General features: G+C 46.0%; 1 long non-coding RNA gene across 1 annotated transcript; it reads left to right on the top strand.

Annotated features, from left to right (window-relative positions):
* The first annotated feature begins 2,279 nt into the window (after nucleotides 1–2,279).
* LOC143941764 (uncharacterized) lies at nucleotides 2,280–25,835 on the top strand. The gene is made up of 2 exons (XR_013264413.1): nucleotides 2,280–2,614; nucleotides 25,591–25,835. It is a non-coding gene; the product is annotated as an uncharacterized LOC143941764 (long non-coding RNA).
* The last annotated feature ends 1,349 nt before the right edge of the window (nucleotides 25,836–27,184 follow it).

Raw genomic sequence — 27,184 nt, 5'->3', positions numbered from 1 at the left:
ATATTATATATATATTTTTTCACTGCGAACTTGCTGAAAATAAGTTTTGAATAATATATATATTTATATTTATTTTTTTCACTGTGGACTTGCTGAAATTAAGAATTTTTGATATCTTATTTTGACGTTTACTTCAATATTTTTATATTTCTTTTACTGGGCACTGTTTGCTTCTAATATATATATATACATATATATATATATATATATATATATACACACACACACACACATTTTTTTATTTTTTTATTTTCTTCACTGTAGACTTGCTGAAATTAAGTTTTGAATATATATTTTTTTTCTCACTGTGGACTTACTGAAATTAAGAATATTTGGATGTTTACTTCAATTTCCTTTATTTCTTTCACTGTGTACTTGCTGGACGAGTATTTCCTTTATATATTTTTGCACCATTTACTGTATATTCTCCTGTTTTGTGCCTTCCTGGGGGTCCCTGTGGGGGGTGGCAGCGGGATCGCCCGGCACAGAAAGCAGCCCAAGGTTTCATGCCTGTGTCCGTGTTTGAGGCCACTCATGATCCTTTGGATCTTTCCATCTCACTTGGCCTCCATCTTGCTACTCCAGTGGGAAGTTTGAGCCTGCTAGGTAGTGTTCTGTGTCAGTGGGTTGGGGGAGGTCAGTCAGGATGGGAACACCTGCTTCTTCCTCCCACAACCCTACATAGCTGCCGCCTATCAGGCTGTGGATTGGTGGGGGAGGGATGTTTAAGTGCACTGCATTGGAGATTAGTTTGTTTTCAGTGTTGCCAACCTACCAGATTGAAATTTAATGACACAACACTAAAAATTTACTGGCACAGCCAAGTTTTTACTGACATTTCCAAAAGTTACAAAATCACAGTTTTAAGTGCAAATGAGAGTATTTAGGCTACAAACAAGTACAAATTGCAATTATCAATATGATTTAAAGTAGATAAGGCAAAAAAACATATTTCTTATTTTATTTTTGATATAGTAAGTAAGTAGCTCAGGGACAGGACTCAGGAGGGCACGAAATTAGAATGGGCGCACACGCACATAAAATTCACTCTCACAGTGACACTGACAGCAGTGACCTCAGTGGGAGGAATAGTGCCCCATCATTGGTGTCAGTGGGAGGAATAGTGCCCCATCATTGGTGTCAGTGGGAGGAATAGTGCCCCATCATTGATGTCAGTGGGCTGAATAGTGCCCCATCATTGATGTCAGTGGGCTGAATAGTGCCCCATCAATGGTGTCACTGGGAGGAATAGTGCCCCTTTGTTGGTGTCAGTGGGAGTGCCTCAATGTTGTGTGTATCACTGGCAGGAGTTGTAGGCCATTGTTGGAGTCAATGGATGAAATAGTGCCCCAAGGGCCAGATAAAGGTAAGCAAATGGCCACATCTGGCCCTGTTGCCATAGTTTAGAGACCACTGCTTTAGAGCTTATCAGTTTTTTCCATTTCTTTTGTTACAAGTACAGGGAATAGCCGTTGATCTGTCAGAAGTGCTGTTGTATGTGTGAGTGTTATCAGCCACACTCATTATCTTTTTCCTAAACTACTCAACCACTCATCTCTCTGATCTCGACAGCATACAGGTTAATTCCTCTGTAGTCCAAGACAGGAAAGAGGAGGGCTCTATGAAATAACACAGGAAGACCACAGAAGACTCAGGACAGCTCTGAAATTCTGAAAAGATTTTTTTGCGCTTATCAAACAGATATAACAAAAGGCTTTTAATAGTATATTGAACAGACCAAATATAATTTCTTGTTTATGTCTTCCAAATCTTACATTGAATATTACTAATTTCTGTTTTTCTCAAACACTTGTTAGTTTGCACATCCCCTGATGAAGCCAATGCGAAACTTGTTGGGATAAAGTGCAGCAAGTACCTCATGTCTTGTCTTCAGGACCCCTCCATTTGTTTATGTATATCTTCTTGTGATTGTACTATGTTCAATTTTTTAATTGTATCTTAATAAATGAATACATTTTATATAGTACCTTTCATGTATTTCATTCTGTATTACAGCACTGCAAAAATCCCCCTCTTTTCTTTTCATTTTTATAAACGGAGCTAATACTTGTTGGGGCTTACATGCATTGTAACAGCTTGTAGGCAATACACAAGGACACGTTCTAGTACAATGTATCACAAGATGCATTTGTCATACACAGCTGTGTGATCTTATACGACTGAAGTGTCTTAGCGATGTGCAGTGATCCATTGCCTTTCGGTGGGTTTGTATGAGCCCTTTACATAATATTGTATGTTTGTTCAGAGCTTTGTATGAATACTGCATCACTGAGCATTGTTCTGTGCTGGGGAGAGGGGGTCGGTGCCAGCAAAATAGTGCTGAGTGGTTCACAGTGTGACCTGGTGGTGTGAATCAGCTGCAACCACTCTCATTGTGACACTGTGACCTCAGCCCATGGGTTCTTCTCAGCTGTCCCTATCACTGTACCATCTCATAGGCATGGAGTTTGAGTAGCACACATCGGTCACCATGCAGGAATCTGCTAATTCCCTGGCGATGGACGGGTACTGCAGCAACGTGCCAGCCTTCCTCACCAAGCTGTGGACACTTGTAGAAGATCCCGAAACCAACCACCTTATATGCTGGAGCGTGGTAAGTGTTTCATTGGTGAGGCCCAGCTAAAGAGGTTCAGAACTGTAGGGATTAGGGATGCTATAGGGATTTTGTAAGTCTTTTCTATATACAGTACATAGAGGTTAATATCATACCCAGAGATGAAAAGAGAGCGGAGCTAATATTTTAATTTCCTATTTGACCTTCATAAATACACCTGCAGCCAAGAACGATAGCTGGTTGGTTAATCAAGAAAATACATTGATTATGAACTAATATTTAATTTAATGATATATATTTTGTCTTGTAATTCTACCTGAACCTGGCTCTTCTTGTGTATTTTACATTTGCCTTTTGTTACCTACATTTAAATTATCTTAGAAAAATGTTTATTAAAAAAAAGATTAAAGCATATTTAATCATGAAGGATGAGAAAATGTTGTAAGTTTGTAGTAATATCCTGTGGGTTAATTAGCATATAATTGTGAACCCTTTTTCTGTATTAATACATTATGAGCCATCTAGTCTTAATAATAAAAATCATATTTCACAAATACACATATTACAATCTTTATTGAAAACATGGTGTAAACATCAAAGGTTATTGATGCAAAGACTGTGAACCCATGTATTTAATACATAGTGGATCTACATTACTGGAAATAATCTTAATATGGCCCAATCCTGTATTCAAAACAATTCCAGTGTGTGTAAATCCTTGGCGTGTCTAATCATGCCACAGCATTTCATTGGCAGCAATGTCAGCAAGGCGAGCCATGGCCGTGTAAGATCTTCTGAAATGGGCCGAGATTTTCCTTGCCTGCCGCAAGATGTCCTGGACCCCAGGGTATTTGACAATGAGTCGCTGCACGACCAAGTTTAAGATTTTGCCCTGTTTCAATGCGCTAAGCAGATTGGCACCGTTGTCACACACCACTTTACCAACTGTCAAATTGAGCCGTGTTAGCCACTGATCTGCCTGTGAACGCAAAGCTGAAAGGAGTGCCGGGCCTGATGTGGCTCTTGGCTTCCAGGCACAACAGACGCAGCACGGCATGGCAACGTCTCACCTGGCATGTCGAATAGGTTCTGGGGAGCTTGGGCGGCGCAGCGGAAGAGACGCTAGCAGCAGAAAAGGAGGAGTCAGCCGAGGAGGAGAGGGAGGAGGATGGAGTAGGAGGAGGAGGAGAAGAAGAGCCAGGCCTGCATGCAATCCGTGGTGGTAAAACCAAATCTACACAGGTGCCACGGGTTACATACTTGACGGCCGTCAGAAGGATCACCCAGTGGGCAGTAAAAGTGATATACCTTCCCTGCCCGTGTTTGCTAGACCACGTGTCTGTGGTCAGATGTATCTTGGCACCGACACTGTGTGCCAGAGATACATTCACTTGCCGCTGAACATGGCCATATAGCTCTGGGATGCCCTTCTGTGAGAAATACTTCCTTCCTGGGACCTTCCATTGTGGTGTTCCAATGGCCACAAATTTGCGAAAGGCCTCCGAGTCCACCAGTTTATATGGCAGTAGTTGGCGAGCTATAAGTTCTGACAAGCCAGCCGTCAACCATTGGGCGTCATCATTTTTTTACGCTTGAACGTTAGGCCCACGGAAGCCTGCCTTTTTGCAGAAAAACGTGAGCTTGGCGTGATGGAAGGTGGAGTGGAGGACAATTGTGAGGAGAGAGGAGAAGGAGAAGTAGAAGACGAGGCTGGACGGTGAGAGCCTGGAGTGTGGCTTTGTGTGTTCCGTTGCTCCCACTGGGCTCGGTGATGGCTGCTCATGTGCCTTCTTAAGGCGGTCGTCCCTAGGTGAGTGTTGGGCATACCGTGACTAATGCGTTGACTGCAAAGATTGCAGATGGCAACGCTATTGTCAGCAGCGGACACGTTAAAAAAAGCCCACACTGCGGAGCCATGTGCCGGTGTCCTGGGAGCGCCAGATGTGACCGTACATGGTCGATGACTCGCTCCTGATACATTTGCAGTCTGCTTTGTCCCTCCTGCGCAATGTAAGTTATTCCTGCTTCTCCTCCCTATCTGCTGGTCCATATCTCCCTCCGAACTCCCCACCTCTTCCTCTCTTGTGAGCACCCACGTGACATCACTAGACATGTCATCATCGACGTCACCTTCCCCACCGCTATAAGTAGAGATCTCGAAGTAGGCAGCAACACCGGGGACCAACCTCCTCCTTGGGCTGATCTGGGTACTGGCGTCAGACTGCTGAGTAGCAGTTGTTGCTACTTCCTCTTCCTGATCCAATACCAAGAGTGGCTGCGCATCAGAAATGTCTTGATATGGATCGGAAAATAATTCCTGTGACTCAAGCGGAAGGTATGTGGAGGTGGTGGTGTTGTTGGTGGTAGTGTCTTTGGGGGTGCACATAGCAGAGAGTGAATAAGAGGGTGCAGATCGAGAGGATGAGGAGGGTGCAGAAGAGTAAGGCTGAGTGAGCCACTCAACCAAGTCTGGTGCGTCCTTTAAAGGAATTGAACGCACCTTCTGCAACTTCCCACTTTGGATCAAGCCTGTTGCTCCTGCCCTACCCCTGCGGAAGGGCCTGCCTCTTCCTCTGCCTGTCATTTTTTAAATGACCCTGTGACAAAACTCTCAGTCCCTATACTGATGAAGGACTGCTGCAGTATAGGGCAGCGGTCAGCAGTAGTGCACCTCAACCCTATGTATTGTGGACCTATACCAGTCCTTACGGAATAGCAGACTGTACCTCACTCAACTCTATGTACTGTAGCACCCTAGACCAAGTTACCAGTCCTTATAAGGACCTTTGTGGAACAAGTAGGTTGTGTGTGACTGATTAGCAGGCTGTACGTCAGTCCCTATACTGATGAAGGACTGCTGCAGTATAGGGCAGCGGTCAGCAGTAGTGCACCTCAACCCTATGTATTGTGGACCTATACCAGTCCTTATAGAATAGCAGACTGTACCTCACTCAACCCTATGTACTCTAGCACCCTAGACCAAGTTACCAGTCCTTATAAGGACCTTTGTGGAACAAGTAGGTTGTGACTGATTAGCAGACTGCAGCAGAAGGGCAGCAGTCAAGTATAATATTCTTTCTATATTTGGAGGAAAGAATATTATACGTGTACAAGCCTATTACCATACCAGTCCTGAAAAGAACCTTTGTGGACCTAATATAGTAACAGCTACTGATTAAACTGACCCTCACTGCCTCACACACAGCTTCCTGCCTGTCCCTATATAAACTGACAAAACAGAGGCTGCTGGAACAATAACTTGAATAGTACTTTTGTGGACCTGATAGTAACAGCTAATGATTAAACTGACTGTCCCTGCAGCACACACCGTCCTGTCCCTTTCTCTAAACTGACAAAAGACACTCAGGCTGCTGCAACAATCAGTAGCACGGCAGTGCCTCAAACCTATATCCTGAACTACACCTAACACCTATACCAGTCCTGAAAAGAACTTTTGTGTACCAAATAGCTAGCGATTTGGGTCACTGCAATCTCTCCCTGCTCCACACAGCAACCTCTCCCTATAGTGACAGAAGAAAGAACGTAAAATGGCCGCCGGATCAGGTCTATTTATAAGTTAGGGGGAATGTCCAAGTGTCCATGTGCTGTAATGTCTTAATTGGCTGTCCTGTACCCAGGGCTGGACTGGGACAGAAATGTGGCCCTGGACTTCATCCAGACCGGCCCACTTACAGTTTGAGTGTCCCATCAGCACTCCCTTACATCAGAGTGTCCCATCACCAGCCCCCTTACATCAGAGTGTCCCATCACCAGCCCCCTTACATCAGAGTGTCCCATCAGCACCTCCTTACATCAGAGTGTCCCATCACCAGCCCCCTTACATCAGCGTGTCCCATCAGCACCCCCTTACATCAGAGTGTCCCATCACCACCTCCTTACATCAGAGTGTCCCATCAGCACCTCCTTACATCAGAGTGTCCCATAACCAGCCCCCTTACATCAGAGTGTCCAATCACAAGTCCCCTTACATCAGTGTCCCATCAGCACCTCCTTACATCAGAGTGTCCCATCATTAGCCCCCTTACATCAGAGTGTCCCATCATTAGCCCCCTTACATCAGAGTGTCCCATCATTAGCCCCCTTACATCAGAGTGTCCCATCACCAGTCCCCTTACATCAGAGTGTCCCATCACCAGTCCCCTTACATTAGAGTGTCCCATCACCAGTCCCCTTACATCAGAGTGTCCCATCACCAGCCCCCTTACATCAGAGTGTACCATCAGCACCCCCTTACATCAGAGTGTCCCATCAGCACCCCCTTACATCAGAGTGTCCCATCAGCACCCCCTTACATCAGAGTGTCCCATCACCAGCCCCCTTACATCAGAGTGGCCCACTGAGCCATCGGCCCACAGGGAAACTCCCGGTAGTCCCGATGGCCAGTACATGCCTGCCTGTACCCCATGATGGATGTGTCATCATAGGTCAAAGTTCTTTTACACAGTAAACACGGAAGCCCGCCCGGCGAACGGCGGCAATAGTCCGGCGATCGGGCGGACCACGAACAGCCGAAATTCGCCACGAAACAACCTCCGGGCGAACCGTTTGGCCATCACTACAGAGGAGTGGTGTCGCCCCTGTATGAGACTTGATTGTCAGTGAACCCACATCTCTAGTACAATAGAAAAAGAATCCCTGAAAAAGAGTGTATATCCTCTGATGGGATTTTAAATAGTTTACTGGCAATAGGTAATAGTAGAAAGACTCTAATCTCTTCTACTCTTGTACTATTACCTATTGCCAGTAACCCTATTTAATTTCCCATCAGAGGATATACACTCTTTTTTAGTGATTCTTTTTGTATTATAAATACTGCCTGGAAACTGGAAATTGTCCATAGCAACCAAAAAGTGTGCCTTTATGTCAAAAGTGGTTTTAGACCAGCTAGAAAACGGCAATAGTAAATTAGAACACTTGCAAAATTGAGTGATAGTTAATTATGTGGAAATTAATTTTATTACTATCATATTATTATTTTTTAGAATTATTTATATTTATTATATTATAAGTTTGTGTTTCAAACTTCATCATACCTGGGATGTCTACTAGACTCTTGTTTGGACAGATTTAAGTGTGTTATTCCTAACACAAATCGCCAAATTTCTATGCAAAATAATTGTACTGCTTTGAGACGCAAAGATCTGACATTATCATACTGCCAGGGAGGCTACGGCTGGGTTCACACTATTGCAATTTGGATGCGGTAGCTGCAAAAATGTCAGTCCAGCGCATTCGTGCGGGAGCCTCAGCACAGAGCTCTGAAGGAATGGCACCAATGTTCAGTTTCTTCAAAGTACATGCGCTGGTGACATCACTGGCTGCTGCTCACTGGAATATCTCCTAAACAGTGCACATTTATTATATATTCCTATTACTTACATGTAAGCTTTATTATAAACTTACCTATAGGTAAAAATGTCATAAAAGACTTTACTATCACTTTAATTCAGAGTGGATAATCCATCTCCATCTAGTGGTCAAGTTTTATAATGACACATCAATCTATACAATTCGTATTCGTCTTGAAAGGCAGCACCCTTTACAAAATCCATGATCACCTCCTAATCAATATCATCAACTAAAAATCAAACAAATAAAAAGAGACCGCAGGTGAAACGTGTTCCCCTCCCATGCAGGAAATGTGCACAGAACACCCCTTTCCTGTGTGAACAGACCCTCAATGTCACCCCAAACCCGGGTAGCAGTCTTGTGACAAAATATGCTTGGCTCTCCGCTGAAAAAAAAGTACAGGAGCTACTTTGGCGCTGGCTGCCCTATGCTGTCACACAACAAATGCACCAAAACAAAACAATGTGTCGGCCAGGTGTGAAGGCGGCCTGATTGTTAATGGCAATTAAATATATGGCACATTGAACAATCTTTTCAGTCTTTTAATTGTATAGATCATTATTTTTCAAACTTTTATCAGTCAAGGCACCCTTTAAAAAATATGGACAGTCTGGGGGCTCCCCATTTCAAAAGGTAAAAACTATTCTAATAGTTTTGCATAACACAGCAGCATCCACACATGTAGGACCCCCAACATTAGGGGGGATTTATTCTTCCAAAGCAAATCATCTTTTATAAACTGGTATTGACTAGGATTCCAAGGTTTCTCTTTTCCCTCAAATTTTCTCCATCACTCAGCTAAAGTGCCCTCAAGAAGGTTGTAATGGTGCACAATGGAAACCTGTGGCTAAAAGGCAGCTTTATCCACATGCTGGCTTGTATGCAATTTTGGGGCAATTTTCAGGCATTTTGCCAAGGCACCTCTGAAGAAACCTCATGGTGCCCCAGGGTGCCTGGACATCCTGGCTGATAAAAGCTGCTATAGATAATATGGTTATATATATATAACATTGTTTTAAGTCCCTTTTATGCTGGGTTGTCTCTGCCCAGACAATCCAGTGTTGTCTTGCTGCGATCCGCTACTCAGTTGTCACATCCTGGGTCCCATGCTGCCATCCTGGTCATTGAGAGTTGGCTGCCTCTTCTGGGTTCAGGCACAAGCCCCGCCCCCACCCCTCCAGATGATGCACGCCACGTCTGCCTATCAGATGCTGCGGATCCCTTCTCCTGTAGCCTCCTAGGATACATGATGTGGTATCCCAGGAGAGTGGTATGAAAAAAGTTAACTGAAGAATAGCATTTTACTATACAGAGGGGGGTGGGGGCTGTGAGTGCATGTAGAGTGGGTCATTTTAGGATTGTAGGCTCCACTTTAAAGTGTATCCCCAGCCAACTTTCACAAGGTGGCCTTCCTTATTGCCATCATGTCTGCGAGGTGAGTGCTAGCAATATTGTCTTGTATAAAACTTGTATGGACAAGGTTGTCTTGAGGCCTGGAGCCTCCTTTCATCGTAAAGTGGATGTAAACCGGATTCATGAACTTTTTTCATGTGTTCTGATTAAACCAAGAGTCCTTTGGTGAAATCGATTGGTCAGAAGTGACGATCTAGTGATCCTCTCTCCCATTCGCTAACATACTTTTGACCAATAGATTCCAAGCCTGCCCACCACGACAAGGTAGACTCTTCTAGGGCAGGACCTACACTAAACTACACTAAGCTACCCTACTGGATGCTAGTCATCGATTTTCTAATGTTGGATGTATGTTTGTAGTAGGCCTCGTCCTATAATCTGTGTGTGCGATCTGCTCTCTCCTAATCAGTCGTTTTCTTTCCTTCAACCTCTCCAAATCTTACAGTGTATGGCTATCTAAATGTGCTTCTAAAGCCCTAAGTTTTATCACCTTAATGCACTCTATGTACTAAGGAGAAGGACCTTCTCTGCTGAAGCCGCCCACCCAACCCCCCTTTTCCTTACCTGAGCCCATCCGATCCAGCTTCCACCGCTGTCTCTCTCCTCATTGGACAGACTGATAGCAGTGGGAGCGATTGGCTACAGCTGCTGTCAATCATGGGGTGCGCGGTGGCCAGAGTCCCGCTTTCTGTGTCAATAGATGCAGCAGCGAGTCTCGGGAGTGAGCACGCACAGGTGCCCCCAGGGAAAGCGGCTTTCCGTGGGGGCACCTGATGAAGAGGAGGGTCCTGGAGTGCCAGTGGGGGTACCATTGCATAGAGCAGGTAAGTATAGGCATGTTTAGTATTTTTTTTTTTTTTTAAATACCCAGTCTAAAAAGAAAATATCTGTTATTACTATACTTATACATTCATACAATTTTTTTTTTGTTTTTTTTGTTTTTTTTCTCAAAACATCAATTACTATAAAACTGCTAGAAGTATGCTGTATAGAGGAAAGATGTTAAATATTTATACATTTACATGTATACATTTTCTATACATTTTTTTCAAACCCTTAACTATTAGGCCCCCTTCACACGGGACGAATCGGATGGATGGGCTCCGCTAGCTCAGTGGGGGATCGCTCCGTTGATCCTCGCTGAGCCAGCAGATGACAGGTCTGTCTCCGCTCCCTGTGCAGGGATGGACCTATCAGAGCCCCGCTGTTCTCTATGGGCAGATCGGATGAAAATGGACTGCGTGACCGTTCTCATCCGATCCCATCTGATCGCCATCTGTCTGTTTTGAGCAGATCTTGTCGGATCGGATGGCAGGCGGGTGTCAGCGGACACATCTTCACTGACATCCGCCTGCCCATATGAGTCAATGAGTGGCCGGCTCAGATCTGACTGAAAATGGATCCAAGCGGGTCAGTCGTGTAAAAGGGGCCTTACAGTTGTCACCAAACTGCAGCCCTGGGGCCAGATGTGGCCCTTTGCTTGCTTTTATCCTGCCCTTGAAGCATTATTCCTCCCACTGACACCAATGATGGGGCAATATTCCCACCACTGACTCCAATAATGGGCCACTATTCCCCCCCACTGACACCAATGATGGGGCACTATTCCCCACTGACTCCAATGATGGATCACTTCCTCCCACTGACTCCAATGATTGGGCACTATTCCTCCCACTGACTCCAGTGATGGGGCACTATTCCTCCCACTGACTCCAGTGATGGGGCACTATTCCACCCACTGACTCCAATCATGGGGCACTATTCCTCCCACTGACACCAATGATGGGACACTATTCCTCCCACTGACTCCAATGATGGGGCACTATTCCCCCACTGACTCCAATGATGGGGCACTATTCCCCACTGACTCCAATAATGGGGCACTATTCCCCTCACTGACTCCAATAATGGGGCACTATTTCCCCCACTGACTCCAATAATGGGGCACTATTACTCCCACTGACTCCAATAATGGGGCACTATTTCCCCACTGACTCCAATAATTGGGCACTATTTCCCCCACTGACTCCAATGATGGGGCACTATTCCTGCCACTGACTCCAATAATGGGGCACTATTCCCCCCACTGACTCCAATGATGGGGCACTATTCCCCCCACTGACTCCAATAATGGGGCACTATTCCTCCCACTGACTCCAATAATGGGGCACTATTCCCCCCATTGACTCCAATAATGGGGCACTATTCCCCCACTGACTCCAGTGAAAGGGCACTATTCCCCCACTGACTCCAATGACGGGGCAGTATTCTCCCACTGACTCCAATGACAGGGCACTATTCCTCTCACTGACTCCAATAATGGGGCCCTATTCCCCCCACTGACTCCAATAATGGGGCACTATTCCCCCCACTGACTCAAATAATTGGGCCCTATTCCCCCACTGACTCCAATAATTGGACATTATTTCCCCCACTGAATCCAATAATGGGGCACTATTCCTCCCACTGACTCCAATAATGGGGCACTATTCCCCTCCTGACTCCAATAATTGGGCACTATTTCCCCCACTGACTCCAATGATGGGGCACTATTCCTGCCACTGCCTCCAATAATGGGGTACCACTCCCCCCACTGACTCCAATAATGGGGCACTATTCCCCTCACTGACTCCAATAATGGGGCACTATTTCCCCCACTGACTCCAATAATGGGGCACTATTACTCCCACTGACTCCAATAATGGGGCACTATTCCCCCACTGACTCCAATAATTGGGCACTATTTCCCCCACTGACTCCAATGATGGGGCACTATTCCTGCCACTGACTCCAATAATGGGGCACTATTCCCCCCACTGACTCCAATGATGGGGCACTATTCCCCCCACTGACTCCAATAATGGAGCACTATTCCCCCACTGACTCCAATGATGGGGCACTATTCCCCCCACTGACTCCAATAATGGGGCACTATTCCTCCCACTGACTCCAATAATGGGGCACTATTCCCCCCACTGACTCCAATAATGGGGCACTATTCCCCCACTGACTCCAATGATAGGGCACTATTCCCCCACTGACTCCAATGACGGGGCAGTATTCTCCCACTGACTCCAATGACAGGGCACTATTCCTCCCACTGGCTCCAATAATGGGGCCCTATTCCCCCCACTGACTCCAATAATGGGGCACTATTCCCCCCACTGACTCAAATAATGGGGCACTATTCCCCCCACTGACTCCAATGACGGGGCCCTATTCCCCCACTGACTCCAATAATTGGACATTATTTCCCCCACTGAATCCAATAATGGGGCACTATTCCTCCCACTGACTCCAATAATGGGGCACTATTCCCCTCCTGACTCCAATAATTGGGCACTATTTCCCCCACTGACTCCAATGATGGGGCACTATTCCTGCCACTGCCTCCAATAATGGGGTACCACTCCCCCCACTGACTCCAATAATGGGGCACTATTCCTCCCACTGACTCCAATAATGGGGCAGTATTTCCCCCACTGACTCCAATGATGGGGCACTATTCCTCCCCACTGACTCCAATAATTGGACACTATTTCCCCACTGACTCCAATAATGGGGCACTATTCCCCCCACTGACTCCAATAATGGGGCACTATTCCTCCCACAGACTCCAATAATGGGGCACTATTCCTCCCACTGACTCCAATAATTAGGCACTATTCCTCCCACAGACTCCAATAATGGGGCACTATTCCTCCCACTGACTCCAATAATGGGGCACTATTCCTCCCGCAGTAAACTGGTCCTTTCCTTAGAAGGTTTGGAGACCCCTGAACTAGTACTACACCACTTCATGTAATGTATATAAAAAGAAAATCTGTCACACAATGGGGATTAGAAACAGATATGGAGCACCATTGGGATCAACACGAATGTCAAACCAGTAGTTGAGCATTTCTTCCAAGGTGATTGGGGCATCAGCGGGCAGTCTGCGGGGCAGTCGGGGAACAGCAGCCCGGCACAGAGGACAGGTCCTGCTCTGCTGCGCCCATCGCTGGATGCATTCCAGGTGGAATTGGTGACTGCAGGGCAGAGTCGTAATGTCTTCTCCATTTTGAAAATCTATTAAACAAATGGAACATGTCAGCTGGTCCTCACCACCCGGCTGGATGGGTGGCGGTGGTGATGGGGGTTGTTGAGGAGCTCTGCCGCGGTCTCTAGGAGAACGGCTCCTATGGTCCTCCTGTCTCCTCCGACAGGCTCTAGACCTCGTCCGATGGGCGATGGGTGACTCTCCGCCGTCCTGACGAGAACACCTCTGCCGGGATCCGGGACGAGAAGGACGACGCATCCCGATGGTATAGGGTGCCTTTTATACCTGAAAAAGGCAAAAAAATTATAATATTAATAATAATATTATAATTAGCAATAAGATGGTAGAAATAGCGATAACTATCAATTAAAATCGATAAAATCGCAGTCAGTCACAAGGAAAAGCAGTAAAACGCTGTGAGATCGCAGAGCAACAGCTCAGAGCAACCGCACTCAGCAACTCGTAATGAGAAGTGACCTGAGACAGGCTCAGCCTCATCCCCCTCTAGTAAGCGCCTGTCATTCATCTTATGGTGACCTCACAGCATCGTATTTGTTGCCCATATGTCATCATACAACACTGTACACATCTACATCTTATATCATTACATTCATTTCACATTTCATTACATTCTAATGGGTTTTTTAAGGGTTTAATTCTTTAAAATTGTCACTAGGTGGCAGTCTCCGTTTTCCCATAGCTAATTTGCATACCACTATGTCCCTGTCCAATCAGCTGAAGGCTGTGCAGTGAGGAGAGTGGGAGTTGGGCGCCATCTTGGCTAATGGTTGTGTATGAGAAATTGATATGAGTTTATATTTGCTGGGAAAGCTGAAGAAATCACCCAATCCGGGAATTTTGGTGAGTGAGGAGAGCAGAGCTTTACAGGTGAGGAGTACAGAGGGGAGGAGAGCCGGGGGTAGGTAGGAGAAGGCGGTGGGGGGGAGGTAAGTAGGTGGGGGGTAGGTCTGACAGAATGTACTGTGTGCTCTGTGGTGTGAGGTGAGCTCTGAGGTGTAATGGGGAGTATATAGCCGGCTGTAGAGGTGATAATATCCGGGGGAGGGGGGGCAGACATAGCTGGAGCCCCCCATCACCCCTCAAGGCGGACTTGAGGCCCCTATAATGTGTAAGCTGACCCCCCTCCCCCCTCTGATGATATAAAACAAATGTAATATATTGCAGAGTAGCAGCCCTCAGATCTGCATTATATTTCCTGGTCACCATGGTGATCATTCAGTAACACTTCCTGTCCTCCATCCCATATACATAGAGGGGGCTGCTATGACTAGAAATAGGAGGGGGAGGGGACATTCACTGCCCCAGACCCCTAATACAGGGATGGTCACATGACACTTCCATGACCACTAATGATGGGGGGGGGGGGGTAAAAGTGTTTGTAAACCTCAGACATGAAATATGAAGAATGCATATCCCTCTATAGCTGGGGTTGGCAACCCGTCGATCGCCACACAGTGACTGGTTGATCGACACCTCGGCTTGCCGAGCCGACTATCAGATGTGGGACTGTTTATTGGCAGCGGAAACGCCGGCCGCACAGAGAACAGCCGGCGCATCAGCCGATGCGGCTTCTATAGTGCGGCAGTGTCAGGCGGAGTGATATTACCGCCCCCCTCTGTATTCCTGCCTTAGCAGAGAAGCGGAGTGCAATATACCAAACAAGTAGTGTGTGCCCGAGGTGCCCGGGGAGCTGCGGGCAGACCTACCACCCCCTGGGGAGTTTCCAGACAGACGGAGCTGCTTCGGCAGTCTGTGTCTGTTCTGTCCCTGGATGCCCCCTCCTCACCCAATGGATGCTCGGGGGCATCGCACCCTTCACCCCAATTCTTCACTGCTCTCAGTTGTAGTCGGATCCAATGACCAATGGTAAAGGGCCAGTTCACACCACATGCAGTCCGGTGCATTTTTTTCTGCCTAAAAAACGCATGGATAGTAGGTTATATGCTTTTCAATGACATCGTTCACACCAGTGCTTGCATTTCCAGTGCGTTCCAGAAAAAAAATAGAACATGCTGCATTTTTCCTTCATTGGACTGTGCTGCAATGCTGTAAAACGCATCAAAAATGCACTGGAACACACAGGTCCTTACGGCCAGTTCACACCATAGAAACGCAGTCCGGATGCGTTCCAGATGCTTTTCTGCATGCACGTTTTTGGTGCATTTTTAATGCAGTCCAGTGCATTTCCCTCCCATTTTTTCTTAACCCTAAATAAGGACATGTGTGTTCCAGTGCGTTTTTGATGCTTTTTACAGCATTCCAATACAGATCAGTGCAGGAAAAATGCAGCGTGTTCTACTTTTTTTTTTCTGGAACTGGAAAGCCCTGAAACTGACCGCACTGGTGTGAACTATGCCATAGGAAACCATATAACCGACTTTCCATGCGTTTTTGATGTAGGAAAAATCGCACAGGACTGCATGTGATGTGAACTGGCCCTAAATAAGAACATATGTGTTTCAGTGCGTTTTTGGTGCATTTTACAGTGTTCCAGTTCCAGAAAAAACTTTTCCTGCACTTGACTATATTGGAACACTGTAAAACATGCCAAAAACGCACTGGAATGCAACTAAATGCACCAAAAACGCACTGAAACACACATTTAAGGTTAAGAAAAAAGAGGTAGAAAAAATGACCTGGATTGCATCAAAAACACGCATGCCGAAAAGGATCTGGAACGCATCCGGACTGCGTTTCTATGATATGAACTGGCCCTAAATACGGATATGTGTGTTTTAGTGCATTTAGGTGCATTCCAGTGTTTTTTTGTTTCTTTTTACAGTGTTCCAGTGCAGGAAAAATGCAGCGTGTTCTTCTTAACCCCTTCCCGCCGAGCGTACACAGATGTGCGTACTCGGCTTCCGGGGGTTATACCGGGATGATGCCCGCACCTGCAGGCATCATTCCGGTACCGTTTTGCAGAGCGGGCGATCGGCTATCCAACCATAACAAACGATGCGGCTAAAAGCCGCTCGGCTGTTATGCCGGAGGATTGGGACGTCCCCCCCCCCTCCCGCCGCTCTTACCGGTGCTCCCGTTCAATCAGGAGCACCGATCTCACATCCGCCGCTTCCAGCAGCTGGGTAGGGACTGGAATGAAGCAGTAAGAGGCTTCATTCCAGTCTCCTAATTGTAAACACGGAAGCGACATCATGACGTCACTTCCCGTTTACTCGGCTGCCAATGGCGCCGGTTTTAAAAAAAAAATATACAGTATTCAGAATCTTCGTTTTCGGCGATCTGAATACATTGACGTGTAAAGGAGGGGTGGGGGGTCTTTTAGACCCTCCATCCCTCCATAAAGAGTACCTGTCACCACCTATTACTGTCACAAGGGATGTTTACATTCCTTGTGACAGCAATAAAAGTGATCAAAATTTTTATTTTAAAAAAAAAACAATTTATTAATTTTAAAATAAATAAAAAAATAAACATTTTTTAAAGCGCCCTCCGTCCCCGCGATACGCATACGTAAGTCGTGCCCACATATGTAAACGGTGTTCAAATCACACATGTGAGGTATCGCCGCGATCGTCAGAGCGAGAGCAATAATTCTAGCACTAGATCTCCTCTGTAAGTCTAACCTGGTAACCGTAAAAAAATGTTTAAATTGTCGCCTATTGAGATTTTTTAGGTACCGTAGTTTGTCGTCATTCCACGAGTGCGTGCGATTATAAAGTGTGACATGTTTGGTGTCTATTTACTCGGCGTAACATTATCTTTCACATTGTGCAAAAAACTGGGCTAATTTTACTGTTTCGTTTTTTTTTTTTAATTCATGAAAGTGTCCCTTTTGCCAAAAAGTTGCGTTTAAAACACTGCTGCGCAAATACCGTGTGACATAAAATATTGCAACAATCGCCGTTTTATTCTCTAGAGTCTCTGCTAAAAAAAATATATATAATGTTTGGGGGTTCCAAGTTATTTTCTAACAAAAAGTATGGATTTTAACTTGTAAACACAAGATGCCAAAAATAGACTTAGTCATGAAAGGGTTAAAAACTATATAACCTACTTTACATGCGTTTTTGATTCCAGAAAAAAAATGCACTGGACTGCATGTGGCCCTAAATAAGGAAATGTAACATAAAACGCACGGATGTGAACTATAGCCATACTGTAGTGTGTTTCTGCAAAACTAAAAACGCACTAAAAAAATGCACAAGTGTGAACCAGGCCTTACTCGTGGATTGAGATTCAGGCAGCTGGGTGGATCCCAACAATATGGTCGGGATCCTTCCAGATCCTATAGCTGCTCTGCCATGTCAGCTGACAACGGGCAATAGTGCTTGTCTCCCTTCCCAGGTACTGAGCGGCTGTACAATACAGGAGTCACTCATAGCTGGTTGTTCACACCACATGCAGTCCAGTGCATTTTTTTCTGCATCAAAAACGCATGGAAAGTAGTTTATATGGTTTTCTATGGCATATTTCACACCAGTGCGGTCAGTTCCGGGGCTCTCCAGTTCCAGTAAAAAAAATGTAAGTATTGCATTTTTCCTGTACTGGAACGCGGTAAAATGCATGAAAAATGCACTGTAGTGCATCAAAAACGCACCGGATCCCATTACACTGAAAAAAAGAAAAAAAAAGCATCTGGAATGTATCCAAAAATGCACTAAAGACACACATGCAGAAACACATCCGGAACAGATCTGGAATGTGTTTTTGTGGTGTGAACGGCCCTAATTGTCCTATCTGTGAACTGAAGCCGTATGGGCAGAATTATTATTGCATGTTTCTTCTGACATGTGCTGCACAATGCTCTATTCTCTCTAATTGTCTTCATTTGCACAGTAGGGTAATAGAATCGCATTATCACGGGTCGATTGTATAAAAGCTCAGATTCAGTTTTTCTGGTGGATTTTATTCTACTATAAATGGATTCTCTTATTAACGATAGAGAGAATAACAATAGACTCTCAAATGTTTAATATTAATAATAATTTTGAATAAAAAAATGCAATGATTGTATTACTGCTTGTGTTGTAGCCAAATGATTTCATACTTGGATGGGAAGGGGACTCTTAGGCCTCGTACACACGGGTGAATGTCGGGCTCGTTCGGCCCGTGTGTACTGCAGCCAATCCGACAAGCCGTTCTTTTAGCCAGCTTCTCTGGAAGGGTTATGACTGAAAGAGGTCTGCTGAGCGACTCCCATTCAGTGCTGACCGGAGTGTTCTGGTGGGTGGGCTGTTCCCCTGGCACAACAGAATCACACAGCAGGAGAGATCGCCGTACTAACATTGCATTGATAGTACAGCGGCTCCCCCTGAATTGTCAGTTTTCTTTTTTTCTTTGTTTAGCCCGCCGCGTAGAACAAAAAAAACGATTATTGTGTACGAGGCTTAGAAGTAGAGCTGGGCGATTTTCAAAAAAAAAACTCGATTCACGATTCAAATCAAGTTTGTTTTTTTTGGTTTTTTTTGATGGACAGTCCTGAGGAGCTGATTTTAAAATCAGAGTTTAGTGTCACTTCTAAGTAGGACTGGGGAAAAAATCTATTTAAATCTTGAATCGAGTTGAGAGGTCAAATCGATTCAAAATTTAAAACAAATTGATTGTTTTAGATTTTTTTTTCACCAACCCGCCGGTCCTGAGGTGCTCCGGGCAGGAGTTTTTAGGCGAGGCCGAGGCTCCGGCCTAGTCCTTGGCTTCTTCTTCTTCTTCCTTGTGGACTAGGCCGAAGCCATGGCCTCGCCTAAAAACTCCTGTCCGGAGCACCTCAGGACCGGCGGGTTGGTGAAAAAAAAATCGAAAACAATCAATTTGTTTTAAATTTTGAATCGATTTGACCTCTCAACTCGATTCAAGATTTAAATAGATTTTTTCCCCAGTCCTACTTAGAAGTGACACTAAACTCTGATTTTAAAACCATCTTTTCAAATATGTATTCTTAACTCAAAAAATATCCTCTGTGGCTCTCAGCCCCCTCCAAATTCTTTTCTTTTATTTTTTGCTCACACATGATTGCAACTAATATAATATGCACTGCTTGTTTAAAAGAAATGGGTGTGAGGGGGAAAGGAGAGGTTGAGGAGCTCAAGGAGGATGACGATGGTAAGGAGGCAGAGAAACACACAATGAGAAATAATTTCATGAAAAATTTCCCAGGACCATTAACTACTTAATGGCCCACCACACATTTACTGCCGCAGGGCGGCCCGGCTGCACAAAAACAACATACCTGTACTTTGTTTGCACTTCCTGGTCTGGGGCATGTGCATGCAACCCGCTCCCACTGTGATTGGACACAGCAGGACCTAATCAGCGGGTCCGCGATCGTTCAGAGGAACAACAGAACGGTGGTTTGTAAACCAGGCAGTCCGTCGTTTTGTCACAGAAGAAGAGAGAGATGTGTGATTCCTACTAATCAGGAACACCGATCTCTCTCTATATCTAGTGTCAGCCCACACAGTAAGAAAGCACAACTAGGGAACACATTTAACCCTTTGATTGCCCCTTATGTTAACCCCTTCCCTGCCAGTGTCATTTATACAGTGACAATGCATTTTTTTAGCACTGATCACTGTATTGGTGTCGCTGGTTCCCAAAAAGTGTCACTTAGGCTGCTTTCACAGTGCAGCGGGAGCGGCGTCGGCGGTAAAGTGCCGCTATTTTTAGCGGCGCTTTAGCGGCGGTGTGCGGGCGCTAGCGGGGTGGTTTTAACCCCCCGCTAGCGGCCGAAAATGGGTTAAACCCGCCCGCAAAGCGCCGCTACAGCGGCGCTTTGCCGGCGCTTTGCCGGCGGTATTGCCGCGGTGTCCCATTGATTTCAATGGGTAGGAGCGGTGAATACACCGCTCCTTCACCGCTGCAAAGATGCGGCTAGCAGGACTTTTTTCACCGTCCTGCCAGCGCATCGCTCCAGTGTGAAAGCCCTCCGGCTTTCACACTGGAGTTAAAGGGGCCGGTTTTTTTCAGGCGTTACACAGGCGCTATTTTTAGCACTGAATACCGCCCCAGTGTGAAAGCAGCCTTAGTGTCAGATTTGTCCAGCGCAATGTCGTAATCCTGCTAAAAATCGCTGATCGCCGCCATTACTAGTAAAAAAGAAAAAAGTCCCTAAATCTATCCCCTAGTTTGTAGACGTGATAACTTTTGCGCAAACCATCAATATATACTAATTGGGATTGTTTTACCAAAAATATGTAACAGGATACATATTGGCCTAAATTGATGAATGTTGTTTTTTTGATTAGATATGTTTATAGCAGAAAGTAAAAAATATTTTATTTAAATTTTTTTTTTTTTTTTCAAAATTGTTGGTCTTTTTTTGTTTCTAGAGAAAAAAATAAAAACCGCAGAGGTGATCAAATACCACCAAAAGAAAGCTCTATGTGTGGGGGAAAAAAGGGGCATACATTTTGTTTAGGTACAATGTCGCACAACCGCACAATTGTTAGTTAAAATAACGCAGTGCCGTATCGCAAAAAGTGGGCTGGTCATTAAGGGGGTAAATCCTTCCGGGACTGAAGTGATTAAATGGGGGATATGTATGGATTCAATTTGTTGAATAAGGAGGATATTGTTGTGACTTTAAGCCCCCTTTCACACAGGCTGTGCGATCAGGTCGGCCTGTCCGTTATTCAGGTGGATCTGATCAGACCATCCATTCACCTCTATGGAATGGTGGATGTTAGTGGACACACGTCTGCTGACATCCTCCGATATCCAATCTGATCCTGTCCACCAAATCCAGCACCACCATCCATCTGGCGGAGAGGTGGTCCGTTTTCATCCAATCTCCCCATAGAGGAGAGTGGGACTCTGAGGGGTCCGTCTCTGCACAGTGAGGTTGGTGGGTTTTGCCATTGTTTATGTCACATGGTTTTTGTGCAGCGTTTTTTCAAACGCAGCTTTTTTTTGGGGGGGGGGGGGGGGGGGGTTAGAGACTACACCTTTTTACATTTTATTGTGAAAAAACACAATACATAACCCAATTTTTTTTTAAATATAAAAGATGATGTCACGCTGATTGGATAGATACCAAACATGTCACGTTTTAAAATTGCACACGCCTGCACAACGGCGACAAACAACATAAATTTTACTATTCATAGGCAATGCTTTAAAAGCCTTTACAGGTTACCACTTTAGATGTACAGAGGAGGTCTAGTGCTAGAATTCCTGCCCATGATCTGACGTTCGCAGCGATTCCCCACGTGTGGGATGATTGTTTTGTGTGTGTTCAGGACCAACGTACGCTTTTTTTTTCTAATTATTTATACTATTTTATTTTGACACCGTCGCTTTAATTAAATTATTTTTTTAAATCACTTATGTTGCCGTCACAATGAATGTAAACATCCTTTATGACACCAATAGGCATGTGTCAGGTATTATTATGGGGGGATCTGGGGTCCTCCTTTGCACTTAAAAGCATTCCAAATGTCAACAACAGTGGTTTTAAATGCTTGTATTATTTTTATGTTTTATTTTTATTAGTATTAGCTGTGCTCTGCGATTTTTATTTATTTTTATTTTTTATGGGACTGCGACATTGCGGTGGGCAGATTGGACACTTTTGACACATTTATGGGACCATTGGCATTTATACAGCGATCAATGTTATAAAAAAACACTGATTACTGTGTTCTTTGTGTGGGTTTCTAACTGTATGGGGGATGGGAATTACTAGAGGAGGAGACATATGGATGTTCCGCCTTAGTAGGAACAGACGATCTGTCTCTCTTCTGACAAAATGGGGATTTGTGTGTTTACACACACAAATCCTTGTTCTGGCACTCGTGCCTGTGATCGTGCGTGGGTGGCAGCGATTGTGCCCACCGGCCACGTGCATCGGGTCCCCAGTGGTGCAGCATGCGGCCTCTTAAAGGAGCCGACGTACGGGTACGGGATTTTGCGGTAACGAACCACTTTTCCGACATATATGTGCGTGAGTCAGTCGGCAAGTGGTTAAGACTCCAGTAAAGTGGAAGTAATGTCATGCCATCACTTCCAGGTTACTAGATACGAGACCAGATCAAAGACGATTCCAGCTTTGTCCGGGTTGCCGGCAGACGTGGCGGCTGGTCGCTTGGGCCTCCTGGTGGGACGGACGAGCTGCGGAAGGCGGGGGAGGGGGGAACGTTCTCTCTGCTGCTTAGCCGCATCGGTTGTTATTACAAGGAAGGGACGGTTGGCTCTAAAAAACGGTACCGGGGTGATGTCTGCAGCTGCATATCACCCCAATATAACCACTTGAAGCCAAATGATGTACAGGTACGGGATTTGGTGGAAAGTGGTTGTAAACCCTTACAAACCACTTTTACCTACAGATAAGCCTAGATTAAGGCTTACCTGTAGGTGCAAGAAATATCTCCTAAACCGTGTGGAAAAGACAGTCACGCTGTCTACGGCGCACGCACTGTAGACAACGGCACACAGGTATACTGAGTGTGCCATTTCTAGCGGCAATTGTGCCTTTAGTGGTGGCTCCCGCGATTCAACACACAATCAGCGCCGAAACCCTTTCTAGTGATTAGCGCCTGTCTTCTCTCTTTTTTCCCCTAAAATTGCCAGTCAGGCCGCTTCCCCTGCAGGATGGAATGTTGGAGGAGTTCAGTACACCATTCGAGTACAAAACATCCCCAGAAATTGAGTTTACTGTGTGTGACTTTACAGGGGAAATTGTCCTTAGCTTAGTGAATGTGGTGAAAATCTGTGCAAAGAAGATCGAAAAATCAGTATTTATACTTTCACATGATTGGATTATGGAGGTCAACAGAGCTTCACCACATTCTATAAGCTAAGGAGTGACACAGTGATCAGACTATTTACCTTTAGTAAATCGACCCATAGTGTTTGCAAAAGTAAAAGGTCGTTTTTTTTATTTATTTTTTATGGAGTAGGAAAGGGTTAAGCCCCCGTTCACACACCGAATCCAACTTTGAAATAGATTTCAAAGCTGCAGGTCATCACAACTTCAAGTGCAAAACTGAAATCGCAAAAAATAGTGCAGGAACTTCTATTTCAAATCGGCGAGGCACCTCAAAGTCGAAGACGCACCCATTTGATCAGTTCCATTGTCAACAAGGTGCGACTTGTCATGCGATTTTGGATCTGTCAAATTCGTATGACAAGTGACAACGATGTGAATGGGTACTTAACCCATATCTGGTATTTTTTCTAAAAGTTTGCTACTAAGAAAATGTTCCCTTCATATTTTGTCTGGGAGAGGCAACAGGAAATCTCACCAAAGTGAATTGATCTCCCATCACACCCCTTACATTGCTTTGTATGGCCCCCACATGCTTGTATGCATGCCTGATAACATTGGGGATGCTCCTAATGAGACGACAGATGGTGTCTTGGGGTGTCCTGGGGTATTTCCTCCCAGATCTGGAGCAGGGCATCACTGAGCTCCTGAACAGACTGAGGTGCAACCTGGCGGTGTTGGATGGATCGAAACATAATGTCCCAGAGGTGTTCTATTGGATTTAGGTCAGGCGATTGTGGGGGCCATTCAATGGTATCAATGCCTTCATCCTCCAGGAACTGGCTGCATACTCTTGTCACATGAGGCCGGGCATTGTCATACACCAGGAGGAACCCAGAACCCACTGCACCAGCGTAGGGTCTGATAATGATTTCTGATTTCATCCTGATACCAAATGGCAGTCAGGGTGCTTGCCTGATTCTTACCCTCTGCCACCCCTGCCTGTGTATAACCCCTCTGCCACCCCTGCCTGTGTCTTAACCCCTCTGCCACCCCTGCCTGTGTCTTAACCCCTCTGCCACCCCTGCCTGTGTTTTAACCCCTCTGCCACCCCTGCCTGTGTCTTAACCCCTCTGCCACCTCTGCCTGTGTCTATCCCCTCTGCCACCTCTGCCTGTGTCTATCCCCTCTGCCACCTCTGCCTGTGTCTATCCCCTCTGCCACCTCTGCCTGTGTCTATCCCCTCTGCCACCCCTGCCTGTGTCTATCCCCTCTGCCACCCTTGCCTGTGTCTAAACCACCCCCCCCCCCCACACCTGCCTGTGTCTAACCTCCCCCCTGCCTGTGTCTAAACCCCCCGCCACCCCTGCCTGTGTCTAACCTCCCCCCTACCTGTGTCTAAACACCCCTGCCTGTGTCTAAACCCCCCGCCACCCCGCCTGTGTCTAAACCCCCCCCCGCTGCCCCTGCCTGTGTCTAAACCCCCCCCCGCTGCCCCTGCCTGTGCCTAAACCCCCCCCCCCCGCTGCCCCTGCCTGTGCCTAAACCCCCCCGCCTCCCCTGCCTGTGTCTAAACCCCCCCCCGCTGCCCCTGCCTGTGCCTAAACCCCCCCGCCTCCCCTGCCTGTGTCTAAACCCCCCAACCACCATTGCATTTGATTGAACTCCCCCACCACTGTTGCATGTAAATCTTACTTCCTGATAAATTACATTTTAATTTTCATTGCCATGATATAAAATAATGGTTGTGGGGGCTTTTGGTGGGTGTGATTTTTTTTTTGGGGGGGGGGGTAGGTGGGCTGGGCAGCATTTCATTCCTGGACCCAGGCAGCACAATGTCTTGGGCCAGCCCATATATGTTTTCTTTTTTTTTAAGCTGTGTACTTACCTGAATTTGCCTTAGGCTGAGTTCACACTGGCATTAAGAGCAGGTGTTTGAGAGGCGTTTTAAAAAGCCCCCCAAATGCCTATGCACAAGATACAATAGATATATAGTGCTGTTCACACTAAGCGTTAGCATCCTGTTGCTTCAAAATTGAAGCCTCATGTCGAGTCAGGAGGTGTTTGAAGCCTTTTCAACGCCCCCCATTCAAGTCTATGGTAAATGCTCTGGTAGGCGGTTGCAGGGCATTAAGATTTGTTCATTTACTGTAATGGAATAGGCATTTGTGGAGCAGTTTTAACGTTCATCAAATGCTTCAAAACTGCCCATAGGGTGTTTGGGGAGCATTTTTAACTCCTCATTAATGCTTGTAAAATGCCTGTCTAATGCCCAGACTAAAGCTCATTGATGCCGGTCTGACGCCCACACTAATGCCATACAAACTCTATAGGAGTGTTTGTTGAGCATTAGATATTTATATCAGCATCTTGCAGTCCTTATACAGCAGGTCGTCCTTCACATTTTTGTTACCACTGTGACAATCATATTATTTTGTATTTATACATGCACTGTATACTTCCTTCATAATTGTTTTGCAAGAAGTTAATGTCCATATTTTATGTCTTTAGACAGTTCTACTTCATCAGTTTGTCTTCCTGAAGAAACAGACTCTGCCCTGCGAAACGTGTCGAGAACATATTCAAGACGCTATGAGTGGAATCTTTAAAAATGTATGACGGCATTTATATAACATGTTGTATAATTGTCCTCACCTTGATTTAAAGTGTACAGTTTTGTATTATGTGTTTAACTTGGTGCCTTATTTAGGATGTTTTTACTGAACATAGACAATAAAAGTTGTTTTTTACTTGGAGATTTTTTCTTGGTGTGGTACCATTAAAGTCCTATTGAACTTTTGTCTTAGGGAATGCTCTCTTTATGCATGTGTAATATATTATGTATGCACTTCCTGCCCTGGAGTTGTTGGCTTCGAAACCCTGGAAATTGAGAGAGAGAGAGAGAAAGTCTCAGCCAAATGTCCCATCCATGCTACAAGCCAGAAGAGCATACTCGCCAACTGTCCTGGGAAATTCTCAGGATTTAGACCTTTGTCCCGGTCTTACAGTTTCCTGGGAAATGTCCCGGTCTAAATCTTTTTTCCCACTAGAGGCTGCGGCGGTGTCCTGTCAGATAGTGTCCGCATTCGCAGTACACATGACAAGCAGATTCTGAAAAGATCCGAAGATGAACGGCGCCTGCGTCGTGAGTCCAGGTTCTAGCCCCACCATCCAAGTGGACATAGTTAGAATAAAAAAGAGCCGAGCAAAGCGAGGCCGTGCCCGAAGCGTGGCGAGCGACACAAGCCCGCAAGGGTCCCTCTAACTATGTGCAGCCCTATGTCCACTTAGATGGTGGGGATCACACCTGGACTCATGGCGCAGGAGCCGTTCATCCTTGGAAATTTTCCGAATCTCCTTGTGCTCCATACTGTGCAAGCGCTGCGCCTGCGCAGTACACAGCGGACACTGTTCCATAGGTGGACATTTTTGGACAGAACACCGGCACTAATAAAATGTCTCTGCCGGCTGCCATTTTACTGAAGACCAGCTATCGTGAGGAAGAAAGAAGAGGCGGAACCCAGGCTCTGCCTTTTGGTTCTTCCCTTCAGCTGGTCAGCTGTAATTGGGCGGAGACCAAATCACCTGCGGCCCACACCTGAGGGGACACTTAATGTAAGGAGGGACTCCACTGGCTGGGGACACCTGATGTATAGGGGCACTCCGCTGGCTGGGGACAACTGATGTATAGGGACACTCCGCTGGCTGGGGACACCTGATGCAAAGGGGCACTCCGCTGGCTGGGGACAACTGATGTATAGGGACACTCCGCTGGCTGGGGACACCTGATGCAAAGGGGCACTCCGCTGGCTGGGGACAACTGATGTATAGGGGCACTCCGCTGGCTGGGGACAACTGATGTATAGGGGGACTCCGCTGACTGGGGACACCTAATGTATAGGGGTACTCCGCTGGCTTGGGACAACTGATGTATAGGGGGACTCCGCCGGCTCGGGACAACTGATGTATAGGGGGACTCCGCTGGCTCGGGACAACTGGTGTATAGGGGGACTCCGCTGGCTCTGGACAACTGTTGTATAGGGGGACTCCGCTGGTTCGGGACAACTGGTGTATAGGGGGACTCCGCTGGCTTGGGACAACTGAT

This window comes from Lithobates pipiens, unplaced genomic scaffold (genome assembly GCF_037356315.1).
Source record: "Lithobates pipiens isolate NorthernLeopardFrog02 unplaced genomic scaffold, aLitPip1_a1.2 Scaffold_10, whole genome shotgun sequence".
Classification (NCBI taxonomy): domain Eukaryota; kingdom Metazoa; phylum Chordata; class Amphibia; order Anura; family Ranidae; genus Lithobates; species Lithobates pipiens.
The sequence above is the reverse complement of the archived record's forward strand: the minus strand, read 5'-3'. Positions and strand labels throughout refer to the sequence as shown.